The sequence below is a fragment of the Typopeltis vanoorti genome, chromosome 9 (genome assembly GCF_054136105.1).
Source record: "Typopeltis vanoorti isolate ZY-2024b chromosome 9, IOZ_Tvanoo_1.0, whole genome shotgun sequence".
NCBI lineage: Eukaryota > Metazoa > Arthropoda > Arachnida > Uropygi > Thelyphonidae > Typopeltis > Typopeltis vanoorti.
The window spans coordinates 133,009,165-133,022,313 of NC_143557.1; the positions used below are offsets into that span (position 1 = coordinate 133,009,165).

Here is a 13,149-nt window from a genome sequence, read left to right on the forward strand (position 1 = left end):
GTCCAACCCCACCCTTCCTTTAAGAACCATCAAACGATCCAGTGCACGATTCGAAGATATTTGAAAAGGAAAACTTTAAATCAAAAATATAGAAGAATGCGATCAACAGCTATACACGTATGTTTGGACACCTCTGTCCACTTGGACAAGCCCTTTCAGTCCCAAACACTTAAGTACACACAATATTACAACTCTTATCTTCCTTCCTTTATTCGTTGGTTTCATGCCTGAGGGCGGGGGGGGGGAGATATATACAGACCACACTAGATCTCGCGTGCTATGTCACTGAGGCTGTTCGGTAGCGTGATCAGTAGGACAAACTGGTCGACCACGCAAAGAACTGCAACGGACGGTTTCGATAGCCGGCGTGACTAGTAGATAAAAAAAAAAATTGCCAAATGTAGTGCTTCCCACACACCCATTGTACTACTCTCGCCTCGTAGAACTCGCCGATAATATTACTACGTGATGAGGGCGTTGTTATCTGTGTCTGTCGTGTAGTACATCTAAGCATGGTGTCAACTTTCTACACTTGCTCAGGCCGAGTTTTACAGACATTTCTATGAAGTTTGAGTGGGTTTGTATTTAATGGAACGAGGAAGAAATGTCGGATAGAAGCGCTGTACAGGAGTCTAAATCTTGCATGAGATCTGATAGGAATAGAAGGTTATTAGTGATGTAGGTTAGGCTTAATGAAGTTGTATTATAGGGGTATTGTTAGACTGCCTGTTTTTCTCGTTTTTATTTCGAAGTTTGTGTATGGAAAGGCATTTTTCTGAAGTGGAACTTTCCACCGTCCTTGACGCTATACGATGTCTATTTTTTTTTTTTTTTTTTTTTTTTTTTTAAGTCCAGATGCACCAGAAATTATGCGTGTTTCAAGTGTCGGTACATAGCAACATGTACCGACTGTTGTCTGCCTTGTTGTGTTCACTTCCTTAACCACTTTCGGTTTTCTCGACTGAAGAACTGGAAATTTCACTTGAAGTACTTTATAAAAGACATCGCCGTTTAGAAAGGTGGATTTATCATCTCGGATGGTTTCAGGGTGTTGGCAAAGGCATTCATTCCCGTCTTTCCCCCTCCCTGACCTTTTCGAAGATGTCGAGTCCGAAGTCCGTCCACGTCCGCTGTGAATCACATTCCCAGAAATGGTTCTTTTCTTTCAGTAATGCCGTAATCGCAAGTATTCATCATGACTGGGGCCTCGTGCAGTCCACTGCTACTTCCGGCGGTTGTAGCCGGCGTCCTGCGCTGCATATTAACGACAAGTTACTTTCCCCTCCGCTCCCCCACTTCTATGCTCCTTCTGTCATGGCCGTTCCTCACGCACGAGCCCCTGTCTCGGCACGCAAAACTTTGTCATCTGTCATTTAGCCTGTCGATCGTAATGTGGAGTACAGAACTGAAGCGCCATACTTCGCTTACATTTCTTTTTTGTTTCTTTTCTTCTCTCTTCTTTTGGCAACTGCGTATTTCTTAGTTCAGAAATAAATTTCATGTTGTTACACGCATTCAGGTTAAAATGATCATTTAAACCTGATCTTCTTAATTTGAGATCATTCGATGGTATCACTCGCAGTAAACATCCAAGAATCAGCTATCGCATGATTCTTGGATGTTGATAACATTGTTTTGATTCCCATACTAGTGTGGAGTAATGGGTTTGATTGCTTTTCATCAGCTCACTTTTTCTGAAAGCATGAAGACATACACTCGAGGTGATGGTGACGTTAATACTTATATTCTACTAATAGGGAAAAAAGATAGAATTAAATAATCGATACTATTCACATTTTCGAAATGGTTGTTGTAACCTAGTTACACCCCATTCGATAGCTTGGAAACTCTGTTCCATTTGAGCCAGTCTACTTTGAATATAACTTAGGTTTATTTTTATTTCTTTGAAAATATGAAGTGGGTGGTTGTTATATGAAGGATTACCGTTTCCATTGTATAGCACTCAAGTTTATCTTCAATGCCAAATTCACTTTCTCGGTAACCTCCTCTTCAAGACTGCGATATTTTAAGACCTCTAAATCGAAGTTCCCATTATTTTCTAGCTTCAGCATCGTGCTTCCTACTCTTATGAAAATGCTGAAACCGTAATTGGTTTCAGTACTCCACTAAGCCTTTTACAGATCCAGTGTGCATCCCATGTAGCTGACTGAATCCCGCTGTGTTCTGAAGCCAGTTTGTCTTTTTGGGATGAAAAGCTCGAGTTTATCCAGATGGATAAATCTCACATGGTATGAGATTGGCTAACTAATTTAGTTGAAAAACCTCTTTATTTCAGAGAGATTTCCCTCACATTCTCTCATCAACTCGGATCTTTTCCCAGCCAAAGGGCACGTGTCTCGTTGATCCTTCAATTGCGCTATGGCACCAGTATCTTTATGCTATTTATAGAACGTTTTATGAACGTAAGAAGTAAAATCTTGCACTAAATATTATTCTAAAAAAATCTGCTACACTTCTGTTTTATTTTATTTTTTTAATAAGCTCTAACAATTTGTGCTGACCATGTTACCTGAGGGTAGAAAAAAAAAAGATAGTGTATAATTTTTGAGAAAGGAGATTATTAAAAAAAAAAGAAGAAAAAAATTGGATCATCCCTTTCACCTCTGGTTTTAAGACTAACACTTGCACACACACAATATTCACTCAGCACTAATAGACTGAAGCTTAAATTATGGATCAGACAGTGTTATACGAGTCGTTTGGCTACACTCCAAGCTGGCGTCACCTTTAAAACTCCCACTAATTTCTGGTCCTTTTTGTTTCTCCTTGGGACCATCCATCATGTTTAATTCACATTGAAACAGTGACGCCGTATCTGATACAGTGTTTCATTTGAACCTAACACCAGGAGGCGTTAAATACTTACTGCAAATACTGAAGTCGCGTTATCTGGTAGATGATATGAACAGTTACATGATACGATCGAAATACAAACGGTTATCAGCTTGTTCCATATCGAAAGCCTTTAAATGATGTCGATAGACTAAAGTAATAATTTTGCTTAATAATAGGAACTGCGTTTATTTCTCTTTAGGCTTTAAAATATTTCATTGGCAGCGTAAGGAAGAGTTCTCTAAAGTATGTAAGTAGAAGAGAGACACACACACCGTGAGGATTGATCTCCTAAGCGGAGGGAATTTACCTTTAAAATGTTTTTTAAAGATAAATTCCCTCCGCTTAGGAGATTTCATTAATTCATTACACACACGTGCTTTCCCAGTATTTAAATTTAATTTTTAAGGTTCACATGTGTTTCACGTATATATCATGGCTTGTATACTATCATCTCTCTCTCTCTCTCTCTCTCTCTCTATATATATATATATATATATATATATATATATATATATATATAGCCAACAACGGCAGCATAAAAGATGAATTATATTTGACGGATGCGCCTTGGTGGGTGGGATGGATGGACGGACGGACGGCCGAAACACACGTGGAAGCATCCTCCACTTGCATTTTGCACGCCCGAGTCTATTATATAATAATTGCTGCACTTCACGCCTAACCTAAGCTTTCTATTAGTTTTTCGCTATCTTTGCGCCTGTCAGGAGCAAACATCGAGCAGCAAAAAAAATAATAATAACAGTTTAACATAGTGTAACCTTAGGTTGTTCCCCTGCCGTACACGTGTTGACGACTCCACCCTAAACACCGAGCAATAATTTCTAGCCACACCGATTATCACCTGGCCTTGGGTGAGATTTATTGCGTCCGTGGGCTGCATGATTTTATATGCATTCCACAGCAGGGACCACTACTGAGCTACGAACTATATTCGATGTCCACAACCAGTTCGCGTAGTCCGATCTCATAATGCTTTCCACGTTGGCTGGAAAAGCGAATCTTCATCATACATCGAGGATGGATTGCTTTTTAGTGAAAAAAAAAACCCACAAACAAACAAAGGTATCCGATTTTTTTTCACTCTGAATTTTGAGCAGTTCCCCCTCTTTGTCATCACTGAACTCAAGTTTCCATACAAGTTTTGTGTTTCTTGATGGAGACGAGGCTTCCCGGGAGCAAAACGAATTAATTGGGTTAAGAAATCACTTAAACACTTCTTTAACACCCAACTGTCTTAATTGTCTTAGGAATGCGCAGGCGCACGTGATGTAGAACCGCATGCTGTAAGTGGCCAATTAGAAGGAAGCCGATTAATGAACTGTTACATCGCAAGCACAACATTCCTGATGATCTGCGTGTGTCGCCTGTCGCCAGTAGTTCCGTCGACACTGGTCACAGGGATGTGTCATCCACGTCGGAAGTGTCCCGCGCTCCCCAGATGCAAAACAGTAGGTGTTTTACGTTCTTAATTCCTCTCTGCGATCCTCCTTAAATTGTCGGTCCTTTTAGTTGCTTGCTTGCTCTTTTCTTTTCCCCTTCGCCTAAAAAAAAAAATTTTTTTCTTGCTTTGAATGTGTCTGTCGGTATTCGAAAACACCGATTTCCCATACCCGTTATTTATATTAATAACTGTCACTGTGGTTTAAAAACTTCTTCTTGCTTTGGTTTTCAAATACTTCTGTTTATTTTCACCGACATCCTCAATATAGCTTCTAAGGTCACGATTCTCATTAAATGATACCTGACTTTCAATCTTAATCCTTCCTACTGTTGTTACAGCTGTTAAAAGATTATAAATTTCGTTTACCTACTCAGCTAATTCTGTTTAGTTGTTACTTCTTCAGTCTGTGGACAACAAAGGAACTTATCCTTGTTCATTGATTACGTACTTAAATCAATAATAATAAATAAATGTACGGAAATAGATGCCCTCTCTGTTTTCAAACTTTTATGACAGCTTTTCTGTAAAGACGTTAACTTATGCGAGTCTGCTGCCTATCAAGGGGTAGTACAGGTGGTTAAGGTTATTTTATTTTTTCCATTTCGATGTACTTCTTTTTCCCAAAAAGTGAGAAGCCATAGCGGAAAGCGTATGTGCACACCACTACTAAAGGTTATAGGAGTTACTCCCTTTAAATACTGGTAACAGGCCAATTTTGCACGGTTTTATCACATTGTATATGCAGGAAGGGTGTTTCCGCAATGCTTATGACAAGGGAAGGCGTTGAACACCTTCGGTCGTTGACGGATTCCAAGCTGCGTATAGACAACTCCTAATGCTGTGAAATCGAATTCAAATCATGAAGCGTTGGGGCCTGAAATTAAATTCCAAGCTCATTTAGTATGAGCCTAAAATGATCCAAAACAGACATCCTACTGCTTTAAATATATAGAATACACAACAGTAGAAGTATTAAATGCGGTCTGTTAGTTTTATTTTTCGTAATTTTCTATGAAACATTAAGCAGTCTGCATTTTTTACCTTAGTTAAAATGATTATGTCAAAAGGTTTAAGCATAGTTTCCAGTTTTGTTTCAGATTCTCAACAAATCGAAGACATGACGTGTTCGATGATACATCAGTGGTGTTATATTAAAAAAAAATAATAAATTAATGCAAGCCAGAAATACGATTTCAATTTCGTTAATAAAGGTGGCAAGAATAACTGGCGTCAATTTTTTCCGAAAAAAATATTGCAAGCGAGAGATAGGATCTTATACCATAGAATTCAGATCAAAGGATAAAGCTGGACATCATGTGTATTGGATCAAACTCCTAGTCGTGCTCTTCCATTCATTCTGAAAACGCCATCGAGAAGCAAAATTTTATTCCACAAGCACTTGAAATAAAATTTTGTCATTATGGTGGGTACATTGATAGGATAGGAAACAAGTGCACCTGAAATTTTCCACTCAACATGTACCTCCCTTTCCTTCCCCAACGAAATCCTGATATATCTCAAGATATGTGCGTCAGGTGAGCAGTCAGTCAAAACGAATGACGTATCGAAACTCAGACTATGCATATGTACGTAGTTTGCAAGAATGTTTGATTGCACAAGTTTCTGCTATATGTGTCAGCCTCTGTAATCAGCATTTCCTATTATTGCAAAAGCCGAGAGAACACAAATGCGAATATTTTGTTTATGCAGATCGACGCACAGTCTCTGTTGAAATATGAACAGCTCTCACGAATTCGGTCGCTATGGCCTTTGACTGGAAACACCTGGATTCGAATCTGGTTTAGAAACACTTTTAACAGAAATTTTTCAGATGAAGGTTGAGTTAGCCGGTCTCGTACGGAGGGAGCACATTATTTTCCTCCTGGAAATTACTTTTTTTCCCCTGAAAAACAAGACAAATCCATCAGAACACACGTAATTAACAGACACGATATACGGGCATCAATCTTTTGTTGTTTAGACCGTAATTCCGAAACAGCAACATTCGACAAATAATACTTTGACCCTTCTTTGACAATTCTCTGAAATGCAATTCTCGTAAAAACAAGATTAATTTCATTGCTGGTTATAAACGACTTTTGCTTGGATAAATTACCCACGAAACAAAGTCAGTCTCCATAGTTTATAATCACACCCATACAGTAATAAATCGAAACCATTTTCGTCTTTGGTAAGATGATTTGTATTATTGTATAAAAAATATGCAAGATAACTTGCATATTTTTTATACAATACGCCCCCCCCCCCTCCTCCCTTCAGTAATCACGATTTATTGAGCTTTATATTTATGTAAAGCTCAGTAAATCCTGATTGTTGTATGTGTGTATATACGCATGTGCCGAAATAAAATGAACCGAAAAAAAATTATAGAATAATTTATTATCTATTTAATAAATTAAATATTGAAAAGAAGATTAGCCTGATGTGCTGTAGTTTGAACATTACGCTAAAAATAAAAAATCTGATAAAAATTTTAATATTATTTTTCTGTCGCTTATTGTGACATGCATTTTTCATATCTCTTAAAAGATCTACTTTTTTTTTTTTTTTTTGAAATGTAGACCAAATTAATCTCGTTCTTTAGTCTGTTATTTTAAATTTTCATGTTGGATAGATCGTAGAATGCTTGAAAGTTTAGTCTGACCAAATGTAGGCGTTTGCATCTCCATTACACAATAGCAAAAAAATAATAAAACCGATTATTTCTCACTATCTAATATTAGCACATGTTCCTTTGAAAGGTATTGTCTATATATTGCTTTGCAAATGCTTAACAGATCTTAAGTCTACCTGTGTTTTTTCTTATAAGCGATAAGTTTTAAGTTTTACTTAAAGCTAAAGAAGAAAGACGTATCTAATTGATGAATTTTTTAATGAATTTGTTTAATTTCTTAGACGTGCATCATCAACAAAGGAGACAGTTACAAACATGGGCTTAACCTACACAACATTAATTTCGTAATTCTTATTACTGACATGTTTATATGGGAGACTAGTCGCCCCACTTCACACTGGAAGTGTCTAAGTACTTCGCAATTGTCTTCCTCATATTAGTTTATGACCGACTAAGTATAGCTTAACATCCAAACTAATTAATTAAGAGAGCCATACGGCTTCCTTTTGGCGACGTAAATTACATAGAAAGGGTGGGTATTAAAGTTCCTACATTCATTACGAAACTATGAAAGTTTTGTCATTTTGAATATTACAGTTGAACATCTGCTATATAATATGTGCATGTATGATAAAATATATTTCTTAGGCGTATTTTAAATTAGCGCTACTATTCTAATTAAAATCTCCATCTTTCAAGCAGAAGTTTCACTAAACCCCTACGATTTTTCACCTGCCAGCAACAGGAATTCAATTCAGGGGTTTTCTCTTCTTTACGTATAACCCCGCCAAACTCTCGAATGGTATCTTGTATTTTGGTATTTCGCCATATGAGTAGTTATACAACTGGCATATGAACAGCCAATAAAGTCCTACTCGTTGTTCCAAACTATGATTCGTTTAATCTGACTCTTTGCATGAATTTTAGCTGAGCATAAATAAAAGACTATTGCAAAGGCGTTGTGGAATATTTTTGTTTATACTGGCACCTCCATGGAATCCGAAGATTCATCGCGGGAGACCCAAATTATCCACACAATATCTCTCATACCTCTTCTTGAACTGAGACGACGAACTCACAATTGATTCTTCAGCCCAATCATTCACCACTCCAAAACCGAAAATCTAATCCCCACACTCTTATTAACCACTCTTACTCAATATCTTGGGTCAGGGATGACCTCTTATTCTGCCACCTCTAGCCAAATACTGAAATCATTTCCTTGCATCAATCCTATAAAATCTTTTTAGTAACTTATATGTTTCTATCATATCTGCTATTTTCCGCCTCTCAACCAACTTTTGCAACCCACAAACCCTCGAGCTGTCACCATAGGGGGCATTCTACTGTCACTCATCATCTCGGTCACGCGCATCAGAATGTTCTCCATTGCTTCCTCATCCCCAAGAAACCCCAGGAGACCAGACCTGAGCACAGTAATCCAGATATGGACTATCAATGCCTTATAAAGAGGAATGATAATATCTTTATCTCAGCTTGCTAGTGTTCTTCAATAACCTCCCTTTGTATACCTTGCAGTATGCCCTCTGAACTTCAGCTATCTACCAACACTCCCAGATCCCCAGCTTCATCAATTTCCTGGAGTACAGTTCCGTTAATGTGGTACACGATTTAATGTTTTTATCCTAAAATGCATAACTTTGCACTTTTCCACACTTAACTGGCTCCCATTCACTTTTGCCCATATTATCAGTATTTAAATCATCCGATAACCTCTCTACATCGCCTTGATTAACTGTTATGCTACTCAATTTTACATCATCAGGCAAACAACTGAATATTGCCTTCGAATAACTTCATATATCATTTATGTCCAATTAAATTGTGACGGTCCAGGCTAGTAACTTGCTTTCTCCTGAATTCTGCTCCTTCATATATTGCTTTTATGGTATTTCTCCGTCAGCCGCTCCCTCGTATACATATAATCAGTGATATATCCATCATCCATTTGTTCCAAATTAGAATAACAGTGTTCCATGTGGTATCCTGTCAGACTCCTTTGTAAAATCTATCATAGTGTATCAATTTCCTTTATTCAAATTAACTGCCACTATATTACAAAAAGTTAATACATTATTAAGGCAAGACCGGCCTTTAACAAAGCAATGATTCCCCCTCTCTCCCAATAGAGTATCATCTTCTTATTCACCCACTGTTGAAGTCTTTGATCACGTTTTTCAATACGTTTACTACCACTCTTGAGATACTGATTGGTCTGTAATTTGCTGCAGCAGCTTGGAGCCTGCTTTATGAAAAGGGACTATTTTGCCCTCCTTCCACTCCCATTGAACTTTACCTGAACTGAGACAATACTCGAGCTGATATCCTATCCAATTCCACGGTGGTATATGTACATTGAGATTCTGTAATATCTTAAGTATTTCCGATTTATCAATCTCTGTTCTCATATCAGACAGAAACAATCTCGCATAATGTGAGAGACCTTTGAAAATTGGTCACTCAGTTGCTCCACTATTTCATCTGCTGCTGTCACCTTGCTACCATCAGCACCCTCTCAAGTTATCTCTCTGTAGTCATTCATCCTTTTACTCCAAAGAGCGAAACAAAATTTTGTTCATCCTTCAATACACAATAGGTCCCTTCCAATTATAAATACTTTCTTTTATACTTAATCTGCCAATATTAAAATTGCATTGAATGCACCATAATATAAATACTAGTTACATATTTCAAATTTTGAACCCTTTTCGAGTCTCGTTTTCAAAATGAAGTAGGTTCTTTCGGTTGTAAGTGCCCCTGATAAATTAGGCGCAGTCGTGACCTATCCTTTGCTCCTGTTAATTTTTATAGGGTCATTTATACTAGGTTAACAATCTTATTTATTTAGTTGTTTTGTTTCATAGAAGAAAGTAGAATGATATCCTTATATCAGAATATTACTTTATGATGCTGCCACAGGATTCGCTACTGAAGGATTTCCCTTAATGCACCAGAAACTTACTGTTGTAATCTTGAAAGAATCAGCCGTCTCTTATTTGAGGGTGTAACACTTTCCAGCCATCCACTTTCCGCTTGTCAAAGTGTGTGAGTTGCCGTCACCAAGTTGACGTTTCGTTCTGAGTATTGCGAGGATGTTTGCCGTGGGAATAAACAGATGCGAAGTGCAGAAATGTGACGACTTCATTACGGTACAAAGACTTGAGGTGCTTTCACTTTCCCTGACCTTTTTCTTCAGAAAAGAAAATGACTTTTGCCCATCGCTCTCGGCAGATTGGAGTGGAAAGAAAAGGAGGATGTTTTTTAGGGTGCCAACCGACCACCACGCACCCCCTCATAAATGGGGGTGATAAATGGAAGGCAGTGAGGCGAGGCTGACATATGCGGGTGCAGAGGGCTACCTGCCACAGGTCAACGGTATTGTCTCTGCCCACGGGAGTGCTGACATCATCCGGCAGAGGCCGGAAACTCTCCTATAGATAATTTCCTGTTTAACTTCACCTGCCATCCCTCACCTGTCACCGGACACGCCTTACTAGCACGTGACTTCCCCCTGCAGTCAGTAAGTTAGGTATGCCTTGTGCCCTCGGGAGTTTCGGGCCACTAATAAACGCAGAAAGCTTACAAAACTGTGTGTGTGTGTACGTTCGTCACAGGTGAATCTTCTTAGAAACGATTGCTTGTTGTGAGGAATTGTGAACATTGCCTCCACTCATTAACTTTTCATGATAGAATTTAATGTGGTAAACGTATTAATTCAGTGTTCATTAAAAGCATCAGCTTCAGGGAAAAAAGCACAGTTGACACAGTAGTTAAAAGTTGTTTTTTCTAAGTTGAAAACTGAGTATAAAAAGATTTATAAGAAACAAATGCCTTGAATAAAGTAGTTATTACCTGTTATGATTTTCCGAATGTTTTGAAACGAATGAAGATCCTATCCAGTGCTTTCACAAAACATTATTATTCCCGAATTAATTTAGTAATTCTTATATTCTGAGTAATTTATTCTTTTACATAATTAAAGCACTTATAAGCTTTTATTTCATTAACGTTATCTTTAATCCCTTTATTCCTAGTTTTGTTGTTAATTGTACGTTTCGTTTGGCCCAAAACGAAAGCGGCACTCCCTAGAAAGTGATATACTCAGCATAAAACACCAAATGAATTGTAATTTATGTAAATACACCGCTGTTTTAATTTAGTACTTTTAGTAATTCTTATATTCTAAGTGGTTTATTTTTTAAATAATTAAAGCATTTATAATTTTCACTTTATAAGCTTTTATTTCCTTAAGGTTACCTTTCATTCATTTCTTTGTTTCACGTTTCGTTTGGCTATGAAAGAAAGCAGCGCTCCCTAGAAAATGGTACACTAACATAAAACACCAAACGAAATGTAATTTATATAAATACGCTGTTTTAATTTAATATAAACAGATACGTTTGTTAATTTAATTTCAGTATAATTGTAAGATGGCATATTGACACTGACGATATCTGCATTTTATAGTATATTAATTTGTATGCAAAGTATTTCTCAGTTTAATAAATCTTTTGATAAATTTTATTTCTATGATGGTACTCTCATGATTATTTAGTGAACAGCACCAGCCGAATTTGTATTAGAAATATAATACAAAAACCTTTCATACCAATGTTTTCCACTTTCTGTGTCACACGCATTGAACAAGCTGATATTGCTTTAAACATTATTTGCTCCGTACCATTCATTAGGGAGAACGCTTAGAATGGAAATAAGGATACAAGTGGGCTGTGACCTACTTTCTCTTATTCATTCCACTGTAATGATGATATGAAATTATTTGAAATCTTTTAAGCTTTGACTCCTTGTGGGAGTATAATTATGTACAAGTGTTATCTTTATATGTTCCTTGAGAAAGTAAATCGTAGGCAAGACATTTCATGAAATTCGTTCTCGTTTCTCTGATTTATGAACTGTTGTGGAATTTAGATTGAGCATGATAAAAAGGAAAGAAAATAAAATTTTATTTTCTCATTACTCATTCATAATTTCTTTTGAGAAATCATGACTCGTTTGCTAAAGTAAATGGATTTTCCAAAGTTGGTTTTAGTATTGTGACTGGTGGCTTGTTTCTAGAAATTTAAATGGGAAAGAAAATACTGATGAAAAAAAAATTGTGTCAGGCACTTAGCCCACTCCCTTGTTCAGGTGAAGCCGAAAGTAACTAGCTAAATCAGGTAAGTAAAATAATTAAGAAAAAAATATGTCGGTGACGATATTGACAAATGAATAGATGATAGAGGACTACTTCCTCCCCAGTACCGGAGCATAGAATTTCATTTTGCATAATAGAAGTTACCAATCTAGTTAAACGAAAACTGCAGTTGCTTAATAAATTTCAGTAAACCTTTCGAATATCAAATTTTATTCAAAATAAAAAAAGTACCCAATACTTCTTTTCAGTCCACGTTGGACTCAAAAGACAGCTTCTTTGTCTTTTGAGCCCAATCGAAGAACTATCTTAAAATATTGGTTTATAGAACAATTTATAGTGATAAGGGATTTTTATCTACAGTTCAGAAGCCTTTACTTCTGAAATAGAACTTAGTCACCAGGTATTTCGTTCCTATAAAGAACGAGTCGCGTATTCTAAACCAAAATCGTTTGCTTGTTACATTCTGGACTATAAACTGCCGGCCTGGTTGGCCGAGTGGTTAGCGTATCCGCTCTCCAGCCAGAAGGCTGCGGGTTCGAATCCCTCCGTCATGGATGTTTGTGATGTCTATGGAATACTAGTAGTGGTGGTAGATGGTGGGCGTTGGTGTAGATGATGTGGTTCGCTGTAATTGGTGGAGAGTTGATGTCCTCCCTCGATGAGTCTTTGGACTCCCTGGAGGTGTTATGTAATAATAATATGCCATCTGTTAGAAGCAAGCAGAACTTACTGTTGCTACCCGATGATGACGTCATATCCATCTTAGTCGCGTTTCAAGAAAAGGAAACTATTTTCCGCATTTGGAATAAATACGCTTTTCTTTCAGATCCTTAACTAATCATTTACTCATTCCTCGATCGTTGCACCTTTGATAATACCCATCAATTCATTCAAGATCATACTTTCTTGAAGCTTTTCCGCTCTTAGTGAGTTAGCCGGTCTCGTATGGCAGTTGTAAGGATTTTCTTCCCGAAACTTTTTTTTTCATATAGAAGAATGTATAAACCTCACAGAGAACAC

The 13,149-nt window shown here is 37.3% G+C and overlaps 1 protein-coding gene across 1 annotated transcript in view; it reads left to right on the forward strand.

The window, feature by feature from the left end:
- The window catches only part of MESR6 (misexpression suppressor of ras 6), a 388,255-nt gene that overhangs the window by 309,243 nt on the left and 65,863 nt on the right, over window positions 1-13,149 (forward strand). The gene's annotated exons all lie outside the window — the stretch shown is intronic.